Consider the following 17,718-nt stretch of genomic DNA (forward strand, 5'->3'; position numbering starts at 1 on the left):
CCTAAGGGGAGAAGATATGAGATATTGATATTATATTTGACTGAACCCTGATCGAGTCTGAAGAAATCCCTGTGCCTCTTGCACTCCCAATTTATAGGAAACATTTGTTTCCTCTTTTGAGATGTCCTTCATCCCTCTTATGACATCCTTGTGTGTATAGATGGAGGAAGATTGATGAGGCCGGGATAGGACATATCTGGAGGACGGTTCCGCTTGGAGCTGGAGGAAGACTCAGGTTATAGTTTTCCACCTTTTTATTTAGCTTACATCAATAAATAAATGTTGTTTTGTTCCTCACATTTATTGTGTTTATGCATTAATCCATGTTTTGATTAGCTTATAAATCTTATATTAATGTGTGATTGCTCATTTTCTTATATGACCTAACACATATATCATGAACATGATTTCTATTACTGTTGTTGTATATGCTTTTCTTGAATAAGTTACAGGTTTTAAAGGCATCAGAAGAAGCAGAGGGTTTGGACCTTGCGGGATTGACACCAAATGTAGGACCTCTGAGTAATACCACTTATTCCCAGTTCAATAGTTTAAGCATTTAGATTGTTTGTTTGCACATTTGTTGTCGTTGTATGCCCTTTGCTATGTTGGGTTTTTCAACCCAAGGCCCTAGGGTGTTCCCACCCACAACAAAATTGGCAACTCCGCTGGGGAAAGCATTCTTGTTTTTCCTAGTTTGGGTTATGTATTCTTGGTCAGGGTTTGTTTTCTTGATTTCTTGTTTTTACAGTGTCATTGATTTATTATCTTCCAGGCATCAAGTCTGATATTCTGGATCAGGCCTTGATTTCTTGTTTTTCGTGATTTAGCGGTTTATACATGTTTTTCTTGGGATACAGTCATGTATACATGCTTGTTTCCTCAAATAGACTCGCATATATGCGAGTTTCTTGTATTTGAAACAAGTGTGCACACCTCTGTGTCTTTATACAGTCGTGTATACATAATTTTGAATTGTTTTTTCAAAATATTTTTCCCAGTTAGGTCGTTTTCCTAGTGACTTCTGTTATTTTTTGGTCATCCACTATCTGTAGAACTTTGTTCTCTTGTAAGTTTTGAATTTTGAATCTCCTTCTCAATGAAAAGCCTAGTTGTCTTAGGATTGATTTTTTTGTAAGGTTTTGGATTATGTCTTGGGTTCAAGGCTTCTATCTGAAGTTCTTGAATGTTCTGGCTTTCCAGAACAAGAAATTGATTTCAGTTTAATTTATAACCCAAATTTCAAATTTCTTTGCTTTGTTTTCCCTTTAGGTTGACCTTGTTGTTTTTCGTGATTTTTGAGTGTCTCTCTGGCAACCTTGAGGGTTTTTGTTGACATTTTTTCGGTTTGTTGAAGTCTCTTACTACTATTTAGATTAGTTTGTACAAGTTTGCAGTCCTTCTCATTTCAAGTTTCATTTATTAATGAGTTTTATAACTTGCAAGGTTTAAGGACTCTTTCTGCTTGTTTCTAGATCTTTGAAATTTAGTAGTTCTTTTTGTGACCTTGAAAATTTCTTTGGTTTTTAAAAAATAAAAAGAAAAAAACATAGCTTCTGCCTTTCTTTTTCTTTCCAAAATTTTTCTTTTTTTTGGTTTCTTTTGTTTTTTTTTTTAGCAATTGTGATCTTTTTCAATTTGTTTTACTTGGTTTTGAGGGAAATTTGTTTTTAAATTTTTGCCCTCTTTATTGCCAAGGTGTCTTATTGACCTTATAAAGAAACACAATTTCTTATCCTATGAGTATTCTTATGATCTTGCATTGTCATTTAAATTTGCATTAGGTTAGTTTGCATCATAAGCATTCTTAGTGTTTTTAGATTTTGAGTGAGTGTGTGGAGTGTTTCTGAAAAGTAAAGAAAAAGAGTATTTTTCTTATATAAGTTTTTTTTAGAACCAAGTAGAGATCCCTTTTCATCGAAAGAAAATAACCGCATGCATATATTTAAGTTTCTATTGGTTTCTTTTGTGTCAAAAACATCATAAGTTTCACCCTCATTATACCTTTGACTTAAAGAATAGCCCTCTAAAATCAAGCGATTTAATAAAAAGAACTACAACTTTTCAGTTTGTCATTAACAACACCAACAAGTTTAAATTCTTTAGGGCCCTGGAATAGGTGAGTGGAGAGTTAACTCTCCAAGGCCACTCAAACTATCAAACATAGAAGTTGAATAATGAGTGAAATCTAGTGTCCTTAGAAAGACTAGGAAAGCTCCGTGACTGGGAGTCAAGCACGAAAGAGAGTGAAGATAAGGAAGAGAGATACCCGTTATCCTACTTGTTGGATCCTGCCTCAACACTGTTCTGACCAGATTTTGATGCATACTGGTCACCATAGTTGCCATTCCTAGGGTTAACATAGGTGGTTGCAGAGGGCAATCCCGTGGCACCTGAGGCAGACGTTACATCACATTCATCAATACTTCTGGAGGGTACCCTTGTGAATATTGGGTGCTTGTATTGGCAAAGGTTGTTGTCTGAAGATCAGTGTAATTTTTTCTGTTACCTTCACTAGTAGGCCTGGATCGTCATTACCCTAGACTATTTTTGGAAGGTCCTTTATTTTCACTTCTTGTATTTTGGTGTCCAGTCCTGAACACCTGGAGTGGAAATACTTGGAAGTAGTTTGATTGACTATATCTTTAGGTACTTTTTAGAGAGTGCTCTTTGCTCCTAGTTGGCCTAGATTTACAAATTTTTTGAGTCCTTAATTAGTTCTCTTAAAATTAATTAAAAACTATTGATCGACTAGTTCGTTGTTTTAGAAGGCTTTGTGGGCTTTCACCTATGAGTGTTGAGCCTTATCCTTGAAGGCGTGGGAGAAATTCTTCCAGTGATTTCCAATCGATGGCAGCAGGCGTAGTGGAGATTGATCCTCCATTTGGAATTATTGATTCATAGAATAGACCTGGTATAAGTAGAGAGTTGGAGAGGAACACTCCAGTCCTTTCCAGAGTCTTCTTCGAGACGGAAGATGTTATTGAGGTTGAATAGCTTCCTTAATCTCTTTTGACTTCTAATTCTCCTCTTCCTCCCGAACATCTGGACGTGTTATTATACGTTGGGACTCTAACAGGCCTTCGAGCCCAGGTCTATTTCAATCTTTTCCTTCAATGACCACTGCTGGGAGCATGGCTTCCACCATAAGCGCTACTAGTATGCAAACTACTATATTCATACAAGGAGGAAGAATGATTTACATACTATCTGTTACTCCTAGCACTGCAATATTTGGCTCTACCTCCATTCCATATTCGAGTGGGGGCACCAAAGCTTTTGCCTCTGGCACTAGTTTTATCCCCTTTGGAATGTCGACTAGCACAATTCCTTCAATTCCGTTAAGTTTTCCATCAGCTATTGTTTGGTCAATTTAGTGTCCTAAATTTCTTCTACATAAATTATCAATCCGAGTATCATAAACTGATGAAGTGTTTTGCACTATATGTGCTAGATGAACCTTTCTTACTTCATTGTTTTTGAGTTTTATGTTGTTTTGGGGGTTTTTGATCCTGATTTACAATGTACTTAACAAAAACTTAAATCTAACTCATGTAAAGACTGTTAAGAGCCTAATGAAATGAGGACTAAAAGAGCTTAAGTAAGCTTTGGAAGCAAAGTTTAATCAAGAAATGAAAAAAGAGTTTCTATTTCCAATCATATCATTATTTCCAAATCATGAGCTACAAACTAAAAATTAAAATTGCAACTACTGTCTATTGAATTACAAAAACAAGACTAAATGGAATACTAAAAATTGAAAGTGAAATTGCAGCTATTGTCTATTCTATTAAAACTAAATGAAATACTAAAACTGAAAATGAAATTGCAACTAATCTACTATGGAAATAGAACCAAATGAAATATTAAGACTGAAAATGAAATTGCAACTAATCTACTATGGAAAAAAAATTAAATGAAGTGCTTAGTTACTTTGCCTCTCAATTTTGGGAGAAAAACCTCCTTGTGATGACATTTTGAGGAATTTTGTACTTCATTATTCTAAGAAAAGATAAATGCAAAAATGCAAAAAAGACTCATTGCATGAATGAAGTATTCAACCACTTAGTTTAAGATGAGTTATCAACTAGAAGGGCTCTTTAGAAACATTCATCTACACCATGATTCAATATACTAGTAACAACATGGTAAGAACTGTAATGGTACTGATCAGTCTAATTGAAAAACTTATGACTAGTGAAACAGTAAATGAAACAACTACATTGCACTACTGCATTTCAACTTCTAACTACTGATAAAAACTAGAAAAAAATTAAGCAAAAATAAACTATTCTGCACTGAAAGAAGCTATTCTCTGTTAGTAAGAAAATGATAAGGATTTCATTATAAACAAGGTTAGTATGGAAGTGATTATGAACACTGTGAAAGAAATGATGAATTGACAGTTAACTAGAAAAGACAAAAAAAATGAAATGAAACCTCAGTGAGTGCAGGGGCCCTCTGCAACTACTCAGGTTATGCGTACTCAATCAAAACTCCAAGAAACGCTTTCAGATATCCATAAATCACGCGGTCTTCATATTAAAAACAGGAAATGAGTTTTTCAAAATTACGGAGCCATAGTCTAAGCTTAATACATGCGAAAATTCAAACTGGTTCTGCGTTCTTTACACAGGTATTTATAAGAAAATTATACAACTGTTTGTGGAGAAAAATAAGCTATATCCAAAAACACGTAGCAGACAGGCATACAAAATTCTCTTCCTCGGCTACTGGAGACATAAATCTAAGATGATGGCTATTGGATTCGGTTGCACAGATGGCTACTGGAGTCTGTGGGTTCAGGAAGTTGTTTCGAATCCCATCACTGTGGAATGTGTACAAAATAGAGTCATGTTTCCTTTGGTCTCTATGTTTGACTTCTCCATTGACCGAAGTCTTGTACCATCTTCCTTGTCGACCTAGGCTAGGTGAATAGGACACGATCCATGTCATGATGATTTCTAATCTGCCCATGTAGTTATTTTCTCCTTCTGACACCTGGAACCTATTAGCCGAATAGCTGATTAGCTGCAGAATAGGCTGCGTTACGTAGTTAAAGCATGGAAGCAGTTGCGAAATAGCCGATTAGCTGCAGAATAGGTTGCGTTACGTAGCTAAAAGACAAAAACTTATTCAAACAACAAAACATAAAAGTATAACATGTAAATCACTAAAATGTTCTCCTTAAGGCAATGTATATTGGTTATTGATGATAAGGATGCATTTTCTTCATGGAAAAACAAAGAAAAGTTATAAGAAGAGTTGCTAAGGAAAGGGCGGTTTTGAGGCTCAACATACCCCCACTGCAAAACCATTGCATGTCCCCATGCAATCAAAATTGTGAACTTCCTCCTCCTATTGCATTTGTTCTGATACTTCAGCCAACACATCCAACTTCCTCTTCTTGCTTTTCTTTGCACTGACTGCCATCCTTGGCTTCCTCATAAGAAATCTATATTTTAGATTAATAAGTGTCTTGTTCAGTTTCTTATTTTTCTTTTTCAGCTTCCTGTTCTTCTTGTGCCATAATCCAAAGTGTAGCATTTTTTTGTCATGAATAGCTCTATCCAGCTTATTCTGTTCCCTTAAGGTTTCATTTTCCTTTTGGATGTGCCTATTCATAATTTATAGCTCATAGATCTCTTGTTTGAGAGAGCTAATTAGACTTTTTTGTGAGGTGACAAGCTTCTCTGGATTGGCTGAAGTCCCTGGGTTTACTGAGGTACTCTTTTTCTCTAACGACTCAATGTAGTCATAGATTTTCTGTTATATTGGATCAATGGCAGGAGAATCTCTACTTGGGTTGCCTTCAAAATTCTATGGAGGAGAGTTCTGTGGACTTTGTTCATATGGAATACTGTCAAGGGACTGAACTGGGGTTTCATCCTCTAAATTTATAAATTGGGCCTCTTTTCATTTCATTTTCTTCACCTTGCCTCGGAGTCTAGAACTCCTTCTCACATTTTGGAAGCTTATGGTTTCTTCTTTTGTGTCCTTTTTCCTCTTTCCTTTCTCCTTATTTTTCTTGATTTGTTCTTTGATCTTGGTTAGTCTTTCAGAAAGCAATTTCTCATCTTCTTGAGGTGATGAAGGTTCAGGGATGTCCTTATTGATTCTTTCAACTCTTTATTTCCATTTTCTCTTCTTTTTGGTCTACTTCCTAACCTCTGGTTTAAGAGCTATCTATGCATCATCTTTTTGTGAGGGGCCTTTGATGGTGATATTTCTTCTTCTACTTATTTTAACAGGACTTCTGTTCGGTCCCTATAATACTAGTGATTACCCCATTACTATTGTATTTATACCCCTTATTAATATTTTTGTGCCCCTATTACCCCCATATTGTTATTTCTGTGCCCCATAGAATCCCTCTATTGTTATTTTTGTGGCTTTATATTATTATTGTTAGGTCGGCTGGATTATATTGTGACTCCTTAGACTCCTATATATAGAAAGGAGGTTTTGTCGTTTGTATCATCCAAGAATTGTTCATTTATGTAATGTAAAGGAGGTTTCCCCCTCGAAGAGGCTGAATTCTAAGGCGTGGATCTCTCTTTTCTATCTTTTTGTGAGCTGGTTCCATAACATTTGGTATCAGAGCTTTGGATTCTAGGGTTTCGCTGCTCCAAATAGGTCATCGTGGCATTTTCGCTATAACTTTTTTCTGTGACGTTTCAAAAGTTGAAAAAAAAACCCATTTGAGAAGAAATCACGCTGAACCTTGGGTCCGACTTTCAGAGCTTTTTGCACGATATTTGCGGAGATATGATCTGAGGAATTTGGTCTTTTTGCAGACTCCTGAATTACATTCAAAACAGGTGACCTGAGGAAAATAGTCATAACTTTCTCTCTGGGGATCGGATTGAAATTTCGTAAGAAGGTACAGAAAGAGGACGGACTTTAATTTCTTGTGTGTGTGTTTCAGATTCAAAGGTTGAAACAGTGACTCGTGGCACGTCGTACAAGTTCGCTCTACTGAACTAGTCTAAAAGCAGGTCACTGTGGGAGATGTCACATAACTCTTCCTTGGAGAATCCAATTTGGCTAAGACTTGTGGCATTGGAAAGAGGATTCAAAAGGCTACTACAGGTAGCAATTTAAGAACTGGATGATTCGACATTACAGAGATACATCAGATTCAATATCAGGCTTCTATAAAGTGAAAAAAGGTGTGTAGTTTTTTTTTTTTTTTTTTTTGTGTAAGCTTGGTTTAACGGAATTCAAAGGGCATAGTAAAGCATTATTATCGGTAACTGATGCCCCAAGGAAAGAAAATGCAAGCACCTAGTAAGAACCTAAAAGCTCTAGCATGACTCATGAAGAAGAGGAAGAAATGCTACATGATATATCAAAATTACAAGAACAAGTGCAACAAATGTCACGCTCACAAAAGCTAACAGAAGCTAAGATAAGTGGCGTAGAATCCAAGATAAATGGCGTGGAATCTAAGATAAAGGGCATGGAAGCTAAGAGGGAGGATTCAATGGCAGATTTGAAGATATATTTGAAGACAGACATGGAAGAATTGAAGAAGTTGCTACAAGAAAGGGTCACTAATGGTGAAAAGGTAGTAAAGGAAACTCATGATGAGAACAAAAGAAATGTTAATCATGATTCCATAGATGCTAATGTTGGATCAAAGAATCATCATATTCCAAAAATCGATATGAGGAAGTTTGATGGCAAGGATCCCACCACATGGATATTACAGATGGAGCAATTCTTCGATCTCAATAATGTGCAAAACGCACAAAAGGTACGTATGGCAACTGTATATTTGGAACCAAATCAGTTTGTATGGTATCAATGGCTTTGCTCTCATAAACAATTTATCACTTGGGCAATTTTTACGGAAGAATTGATAGCACATTATGAAGATACAAAAAGCAACACCTTTTTTAGCCAATTGATAAGTCTCAAACAAAGGGGTTCAGTAAAGGAGCACATTGAGGAGTTCCAAAAATTGAACATAAGGGTAAAAGATATTCCAAAGGAGCATAGGATTGATGTGTTCATAGGCTCTTTAAAGGATAATATCCAACATGATGTTCACCTTTGGGAACCTGATTCATTAGAGAATGCATTCAGGTTAGCAAGAAAAATGGAAAGCAAAATTATGGCAACCAGGAAGCATACCACTCACAACTATAAAGACGGAAGTGTTGTTGCCCCTAGTCTTCCACAACCTATAAGTTTGACACCACAACAATTGGAAGAAAAAAGAGAAAGGATTTAGTGATTTCCTTATGATAGCCATTAAATTCCTTAAGGATTTTGTGGAGAAAATTAAGCTACAGCCAAAAACACGTAGCAGACAGGCATACAAAATTCTCTTCCTCAGCTGCTGGAGACATAAATCTAAGATGATGGCTATTATATTAGGTTGCAAAGATGGTTGTTGGAGTCCGTGGGTTCAGGAAGTTGTTTCGGATCCCATCACTGTGAAACGTGTACAGAATAGAGTCCTGTTGCCTTTGGTCTCTACGTTTGACTTCTCCATTGACCGAAGTCTTGTACCATCTTCCTTTTTGACCTAGGCTAGGTGAATAGGACACGATCCATGTCATGATGATTTCCAATCTGCCCATGTAGTTATTTTCTCCTTCTGACACCTGGAACCTATTAAAGCATGGAAGTAGTTGCGGAACAGCCGATTAGCTGCAGAATAGGCTGTGTTTCGTAGCTAAAAGAAAAAATCTTATTCAAACAGCAAAACATAAAAGCATAACATGTAAATCACTAAAATTTTATCCTTAAGGCAATGTATACTGGTTATTGATGATAGGGATGCATTTTCTTCATGGAAAAACAAAGAAAAGGGATAAGAAGAGTTGTTAAGGAAAGGGTAGCTTTGAGGCTCAATAGTTGTCTCCACATCTATGACTTCCATGGAAAATGGGTCAGCTTCTTTTTAGGGTTTCCCTTTTGGGAGTGATCATATACCACATTCTAACCATCTTTAGGATCAGTACCTTTTCCCTCTACAGGTCAAAGTTATAATCCTTTCCAAGGATGGACAAACCCTGCAGTTAGTGGACTTGGAGCCAGGAATCAATTCTTTTTCGACCAAGAGGGTAATATGTCGTATTCTTCTGTTAGTTCATTCCAGAGCTTTTCTCCTTATGCTCACGCATGGAACCCTTACCAAGGGCTCTTTGCTCCATTCAACAAAACTCTAGGGGGAAATTTCACTGGATATATGGTATGAGTTGGTCAAACTCCAATTTTTCTTGGGCCACAAGGAACTCCTTATGGTTCAGGTGTTTCTACGAATTACTTCAGGCAACCCGGTGCCTTCACAAATCTAGTGTATTCTTTTCATAATCTTGGTAATTTTTCCAAGACCGGGTGGAATCCTCAGGGTTCTCCACGATTACCTTTTCTGTCAACGTTAAACTTGCCAGATTTTTCTAAATTGACTAATGATCTGATCAGATATAACTCAACCTAGCATCTGGTTCCAACCAAACTTCTGTAGGATATATCCAAATTCGAGGGGAAGACTAGTGAAGTTTTGGGTGACCATATAACCACTTTCGACTTATGGTGTTCGTCAAACTCCTTAATTGATGATTCAATCAAGTTGAGATTTTTCCAACGTACCCTAACTGGAAATGCGGCTAAGTGTTACATTGAACTCGCAGGGGGCACCTTCGCTTCTTTGATTGATTTGGCTACAATATTTTTGAACCATTTTTAGTTGCCTATCCGTTACGTTGCTGGAACTAAGCTATTAGATAATTTTCACCAGGACCAGGAAACCCACATTTTGGATCATATCCAGGAATGGAGGAGAAGGAAGAGGCTCATTAAATCCGATAGTCCACAAGAATTCTTTCTTGAATGGTTTCTTAAATATTTACAACCTGAGATCTCTAAGGATGTATCACTCTCTGGTGTGTTCATCAAAGAACATACTATTTTTAGAGCCCAACAATTAGAACTTATATATTCTCAATCTGGGGTTCTTCAGAAAATTTAGCCTGATGCTCCTAGGTCCAAGGTTGATTTAGCCAAGCTGAAGCAAGTTCCCCATGCTGACGGGAGATTTGGATCTATTGATGCTAATATGGCCAACCTGCTAAATCAATTGCATCAGTTGTCTTTACAAACTTCTTCTTTTATGGAGGCATCACCATTAGTGCTTATGCCTTCTCAACCTTCATTTATAAATGTCGTCCAAACTTCTAACCCCAAAGGAAACCAATAATTCGATGGGAAGAAGAAAGGACAAGGTAGAAATAAGAATCAGGATGGGAAGGGTAATACAAACAAACCTAACAATGATGCTGAAGGGGGTAAAACGAGTCTAAGAAGAAAGTAAAATTTCCATGCAAGTTATGCAATGGAGATCATTCGACTCATCTTTTCCATAATATTTAATATGGTCAATGCTTATTAGTTCAGCAAGGGTCCTCTAGCTCCCAGGCTATGCTAACTAACCCTTTTCCCCAAGGGCAGCAGTTATTTGCTGGCGCGAACTCTAGTACCGGTACCCCCGCTGGGGGAAACCAGGAAGGGGAAAATACATCAAATTTTTACATGATGAGTTCACATATTGACGTTGCTACACGTTCATGTGATTATGGTGAATCAGAATCGTCCAAGGCTAAGTTTGCTCCCAATGTTTCAGAGCCACTCCATATCGAGAGGCCCATAGTTGAGTCTATACCTCGGATGTCAAAAGGATCCACAAAATGCTTGACCATTAACCCTAATGCTAAGGTAGCCCAAAGCTACTCGATTGTGGAAGATCTGTGTAGTGCCCTAATTATTAATTTACAGTAACCAGATAAACTCTTATATGAATTTGAAAACAGTAACGCATAAATTATAATCTGTACCTACCTGAGCTGCTGGAAGACTCCCGATTCCACTGCAGAACTGGTAATCCTGAACTGCTGGCTGATTTGATTCAATTTCGAGACGGCCAATTCCACCCGACCAGACAGAGCAACTGGTTGCTCAATCCAGAGAAGCTCTCCACCGAGGCTCTCTGTCCCTCCGTGCCCAGATCTCAGATCAGTCAAAGCTCTTCTACTGTAAAATCTCTTCTCTGGGTTTCCTGCTAATGAGTCTTTCCTTCTCTGCTTTCTCCCCCCCTTCCTCTCGGGTCAGGCTTCTGCTATATATCCCCCTCGCCTGGCGGTGGCCGCCCTCCCACTTGCAGCCACCGCCTCTCAGCATTGAAGTCTCTCTGCGATATTTCTTGCCATAAATTTTCAGTAGATGGGTAGTCTTTATGAGTTTAGATACTATATGTGATATATATATAGTTGATCGATATCCATGCTGGCACGCTATTTTGCATAAGTTCATAACTTTCTTATATATATATACGTGACCTTCCTTTAATACATGGTATGACTTTACTGATAGTTCTTATAACCTTTATTTAATATATTTTATAAATATTAAATGATCATCTTATCAAATATATATTATAAATATTTAGTGTTATATATATACTTATAACATTTCAAAATATGTTATAATCATTTAATGATATATATATATCTTTTAAATTATAATTGTAAAGTCCAACTATATGTCATAAAGGTTAATGTATATATATAAATATCTTCATATATTATAAGGTTTAACATTTTTATTAATGGGTCAATTTAGATGGGTTGTTACATACATTCCCCCTTCTGAAAACTTCGTCCCGAAGTTAGAGCTTTTAGGTTCAAGGATTTAATGGACACGACCTTTCTATCCAGGTCCCCAAGCTATTCAAACTCATCCTATCCTTCCTAATCTCTTCTGCTCCCATCCTATCCGACCTCTACTAGAGTATGCCATGGCGTCAATCTTACTGACCTAACCATTCATAACACGAAGGGAACAGCGTCGGCTATACCGACCTGATTCCCAGTAGGCATCCGGCAGTCATCATCACACGTCTAGGGGAGCGTGACTCGCACAGTCCTCCCATGACTCCAAGTTCCGGAGGATAAACGGTGGGTAACACCTCCACCCCTCCAGTAGTATCAGGGCTACTACCCTATCATAGAATCACTTTGAGCTTTAACTGATCCGAGTTCTGTCATCACGTGGTCATCTCGAAAATTGGATCAAATATCTGCAATCGTAGTTTATCTGCAGTTTTACCTGCAATCTTATACTTACCCAGCATTTGTAAGATGTGCATCAGCATATTCGAAATAACTTATGCATTATCTACATATAACAGAATTTTGTTTATTTTCTCATGCATGTATTCTGACTTTTCTATAGGGTGTATTCACTTCCTGTCTTTTATTTCAGTTGCTCGTTTTGTCATGCATAAAATAAAATAGATTTATATTGTTCAATTTCTACCAGAAGTAAATTCACTTGATAGTCTTAATCTTTACTTCAACATTTATAATTGAGTAATATAATCACATATATTGTTTTGGTATCCATGTACCAGTAGGAATTAAACACATATTATTTTGGTATCCACGTACCAGCAGGAATTTAAACATATATTATGCCGCAAAGTTTCATGTTTATCACTAATCATTCAAATGTTTTTGGTTCTCTGACAGAGGTGAAGTAAATATATATACTAAACATAGTGTAAAGTTCTTCAAAATGGACATAGACTAGGGTATCTCTGACATATGTCCTCTGTATCCTCCCAAGTCGCTGATCCAGGACTATACTTGTCCCACTGGACCTTAACTTGGTCCACCAGGCGGTTCCTCAGCTGTCGAACTCTACGTTCCAGAATACGTAACGGTTCGACCGTTATGACTCCCTCGTCCGAAACCTGCAATTCTTTCCACTGGATGTTATGAGATAGATCAGCTACATAATGTCTTAATACAGAAACATGAAATACATTATGAATTCTATGCAGGTGGGATGGCAGGGCAAGACGATAGGCCACAGGTCCAACTCTTTCCACGACTTTAAACGGTCCTATAGATCGGGGTGACAGCTTTGTCCCTTTTCCGAATCGAATAGTACTTTTATTTGGCTTGATGCGGACGAAGACCTGGTCCCCTACTTCATACCTCCTATCAGATCGGTGAGCATCAGCATAACTCTTTTGTCTATCCTGTGCTTCCTTTAATCGCTGTCTGATATGCCTGACCTGTGCTTCCATTTCATGGATTAATTCTGGTCCTATTATCACTCGATCTTCTAACCTGTCCCAACTTAACGGTGTTCTGCACGGCCTGCCATATAAAGCTTCAAATGGAGGCATCCCAATTGAACTGTGGTAACTGTTGTTGTATGCGAATTCAACCAAGGGTAAATACTTTTCCCAGTGGGATTGCTGATCCATTACATACATCCGCAACATGTCTTCAAGTACTTGATTTACTCTTTCAGTTTGCCCATCAGTCTCAGGATGGTAAGCCGTGCTTAAATTTAGCTGAGTACCTAAGGCTGTCTGCATGCACGTCCAGAATCTGGAAGTGAATCGCGAATCTCTATCGGATATAATCTTCTTAGGTACTCCATGATATCTGATAATTTCGTTTATGAATACTCGAGCCACGTCAGCAACATCATAAGTATCTCTTACCGGAATAAAATGGGCGCTTTTTGTCAATTTATCCACCACTACCAGAATGGCATTGTGTCTTTGAGAAGTAAGAGGTAGTCCAGTGATAAAATCCATAGAAATGGTCTCCCATTTAGACATAGGAATGTCGTGGGGCTGTAAGAGACCCGCTGGGTGACAATGATCTGCCTTTACCTGCTGACATTCCATACATTTTGCAACAAATTGAGTGATATCCCGCTTCATGCCTGCCCAAAAGAAGAGTTTCTTGGTATCCGCATACATTTTCCCTACTCCAGGATGAGCACAATATACGGCTTTGTGAGCTTCCCTGAGGATGGTCTCTCGAAGATCTTTATCATCAGGAATGTACATCCTTCCATGGAATCACAAGATCCCATCGCTTTCTAATTCATAACCCTCGAACTTAGATTCTTTTGCCTTAATCCCTTCAAGACTTGCCCTCACCTTTAAATACCAGCTGTCTTTGATAAGACGATCCAGTACTCGTTGTCTTAAGTCCACTTTAATGGGTATGAGAGAAAATATCCGGGGTCTCCTGCTTAAGGCATCGGCTACCACATTTTCCTTTCCTTTAATATATGATATTCCGAAGTCATACTCACTTAGGAATTCACTCCATCGCCTTTGCCTGGCATTTAAGTCTCTTTGGGTGAACAAATATTGTAGACTTTGTTGGTCGCTTTTAAGTGTGAACTTTCGTCCCACCAAATAGTGTCTCCAGATCTTTAAGGCTAGCATTACAGCGGCCAATTCTAGATCGTGAGTAGCATAGAGTTCTTCATGAGGTTTTAGCTTTCTGGAAGCATAAGCTATCACTCCCCTATCCTGCATCAATACTGCACCCAGCCCTTGCTTGGATGCATCAGTACATACTGTAAAGTCTTTGCCCATATCAGGGAATCTTAGGATTGGTGCGCTGGTGAGTAGTCTTTTGAGTTCAGAGAATGCATTATTACATTCCTCGGTCCACTCATAATTAACACCTTTACACTGGAGGGTTGTGATTGGCTTCGCGATTTTGGAGAATCCTTCCACAAATCTCCGGTAATAACCTGCTAAGCCCATAAAGCTTCGTATCTCATGTGCATTTCTCGGTATTGGCCAATCCATGATCGCTTTTACCTTCTCAGGATCTACTGAGATTCCTTCACCTGATATGATGTGACCCAAATAATGAATCTTTTCCTGAAAGAAGGAACACTTGGACAACTTTCCGTATAACTGACGTTCTCTAAGGCAGGACAACACTAACCGCAAATGCTCCTTATGCTCTTCTTCATTCTTGGAATAGATGAGAATATCATCTAAAAAGACTTGTACAAATTTATCAAGGTACTGACGGAAAACACTGTTCATAAGATTCATGAATACGGCTGGCGCATTTGTTAACCCAAATGGTACCACAGTAAATTCATAGTGCCCAAAACGTGTCCGGAATGCTGTTTTAGAGATATCATTTTCAGAAATCCTTAGCTGATGATACCCTGATCGAAGATCAATTTTTGAAAAGACAGAAGCTCCTTTCATTTGATCGAAAAGGTCATCGATTCGCGGCATAGGGTATTGATTCTTTACTGTAGCTCGATTCAAGTCCCGATATTCTATGCATAATCTTAAGGATCCATCTTTCTTCTTCACAAAAATTACAGGAGCGCCCCAAGGTGAGGTACTGGGCCGAATAAGCGCTATATCGAGTAGTTCCTTCAACTGGATTTGCAATTCCCGAAGTTCTGGAGCTGTCATTCTATAAGGCGTTTTAGAAATCGGCTGGGTACCTGGCTTTAATTCAATAGTGAGATCCACTTCTCTTACCGGGGGTAATCCTGGTAGTTCCTTTGGAAATACATCCGGGAACTCGGCTAACACCGGATATTGTTCTAAGGACGGTCCCTTTTCCTGGCTTACTTCGTGAATTGCATAAGCCTGACAACCCTTTCTTAAACAACGCTTTACCTGCATTGCTGAAATGTAGCGCAAAGAAATTTCTCTCTTGATCCCTTGAATTTGGATTACTTCTCCCTCATCATTTAAGCCCAAAATCCTTTTTCCATAACAATCTACCCACGCTTGGTGAGCTTCCAGCCAATCCATACCTATGATAAGATCATACGTCCCTAGGGCGGTAACGTACACTTTTAGTTTAGTCGAACAGACCCCTAGGTCAATTTTGCATTGATCCACACTCAAGCCCACGGTTTGGAGTTCTCCTGAGGCCATTTCCACTTGGTGGAAATCATTTTGTCTACGAGCTGCCAGCCCACATTTGTTTAATGCATATGACGAAATGAAACTATCTGTGGCACTAGTATCAAATAAGATTTTGAGTTTTACACCATTGATAATACCTGAAGATTCCACTACAGTGGATTGATGGGCTGCTTGGTCGTGGTTGACTACTGCATGAATTCTATGATTACTTCACTTGGCTGATATCGGCTCCCTTCCAGTGCTTTGCAATATGTCCGATGACACTTCTGGGCAGTTACGCTGGAAATGCGGCCCCCCACATCCCCAACAATTTAGCTGCGCTGGTCCTCTTGAATTAAGGTGTGAGTTTCTAGAGAACGAGCCGCGTCCTCCCATGCTGGTTCCTCTCACACCCCTTCCTCTACCGGTAGTCCCTCGCGATGCCCATGGTCTGGTGCTGGACGATTCTGCAGCTATAGTGTTTACCGCCATGGGAACTCTTGTCCCCATACCTGGGGTATACCTGTTACTGTAAGGTGGCCTCGAGCTACTTCCTCTGAAAAAGTTCCGGGGAGCCTTCCCTGGAAGTCCTGATTGTAAAGGCCCTGCTGGCCCTATATCCTTTTTGATTCCAAGGTGTTCTTCTGCATAACGGCTACACTCGACTGCCTCAGCTACCGATGATGGTTTCCACATGCTTACCAAGGCTCTGATGCGAGGGTTTAACCCAAATATGAAGCGTTCAGCTTGCCGTTCATCAGAGTCTAAGTAGGGAATGTATTTTACCAGCTCCATAAACCTTATTTCATACTCTTCCACCGTTTTACTTCCCTGAATTAGTGTATGAAAGGCTCTGGCTTGCTGCTGTTGAAAATATGGAGGTAAATACTTTGCGCGGAACCTTTCCTCGAACAGATCCCAAGGAACGTTGTCTGATGTAAGGTGTAGCTGCTTTTCCAGGTTTCCCCACCAAATCAGGGCACTTTCCTTTAGTTGAAACACGGCAATTTTTGTCTTTGCTGAAGGCGAATATTCTCTTAACCTAAAGCACCGGTTCATCCCTTCCAGCCATGCCTCAGCGCGTTCACCAGCTCGACCTCCCGAAAATTCTGGGAGTCTAATTTTCTGAAGCTCTCTAGAGATGTCTTCTCTCGATCCTCTGGGCTCCAAATTATGTGGTTCCGCTGAACTGGTGGCTACATGCTGAGATTCCTCTTTGTTTTTAGCCTTAGTTGATTCCTTTAATGTTTCCAACAAGGCCTCCAAAGAGTTCATTATCACAGCCAACTCTGGCGCTTGAGCGTTTGATGTTGACGGCTGCCTTGGTGGTGACGAGGGTGAGGGGGATGGCGATGGTGACGGTGGCGGCATTAATGGTGATGATGCTGCCTGGTCACGTCGTCGTCGCTCATACGTCTTTACCATCATAATGGTCCCTGTACAAAATAAAATGTATATATATATAAAAAATTGCGGCGGATAACCAAATTTTAACACACTAATTTCTTTGCAATTTTAAAACGGGTATAGTTTTGCTATTTTTACCCGCTAGGCGGATCTTACTGGTACCGAGGTCAAGGAGGGTGGCCACATGACCTCCTTGTCCTAATGCAGGGTTTTCTAAAAATGAAAATGAATAATGCAGAAATGTATGGTTATTAGTCCCTGAGGTAAGACATCTAAAGTTTATTTACCTAATGACATCCAAAACGAAAATGTTAGCTTTTCGTTTACAATGTACATCGGTAACATAACCTTCATACCTCAACCTGACTATAACATTTACGGGGTCATCTGTATCCATACCCCGAATAAATTACAAGGGTATGGATTAAATCTTTAGCTTGTATGATTACCAGCATTAACAACTTGGTAATAAATTGCCAGTAGTTTGCTATAGGTTCTAACATGCTGGTGCCTCCACTGATTGGCGCATGATTTAGCTAATTGAATTTCCAAAAGTCAGAAGTAATCAACTCAGAAGTAATTCTTCCTTCGGG

The sequence above is a fragment of the Pinus tabuliformis genome, chromosome J (assembly GCF_031772625.1).
Source record: "Pinus tabuliformis cultivar Carrire ecotype Pingquan chromosome J, CPIR1, whole genome shotgun sequence".
Lineage (NCBI taxonomy): Eukaryota > Viridiplantae > Streptophyta > Pinopsida > Pinales > Pinaceae > Pinus > Pinus tabuliformis.